Genomic DNA, 327 nt, shown 5'->3' with positions numbered 1-327 from the left:
GGGGGGGCGCCCATCCCGCCCAGCGTCGGCTCGGAGCCTCTGCTGCTATTGGCTGGGAGATCGGAAAGGTCCCGCCCACGCACGAGGAAAGAACCAATGGAGAAATGCGACTAGGAGCTCTCGCGAGAGTTTCCTTGAAGCTGGCGCCGCCATCTTGGAGTTGGGAGAGGCCGCGTCCTGTTTATGTCGCTCCTAGGGGGTCGCTGAGGGGGGATGGGCGCCGGGCACTGAGCTAGCGGGGCCTATGCGTCCGCCGCGCCCCCGGGCCGAAGCATCGCCGGCACGGGCGGCCCCGGGGCGGCAGGATGGTGCAGTCCTGCTCTGCCT

This window comes from Alligator sinensis, unplaced genomic scaffold, assembly GCF_000455745.1.
Source record: "Alligator sinensis unplaced genomic scaffold, ASM45574v1 scaffold1851_1, whole genome shotgun sequence".
Lineage (NCBI taxonomy): Eukaryota > Metazoa > Chordata > Crocodylia > Alligatoridae > Alligator > Alligator sinensis.
This window is presented reverse-complemented; position numbering follows the sequence as displayed.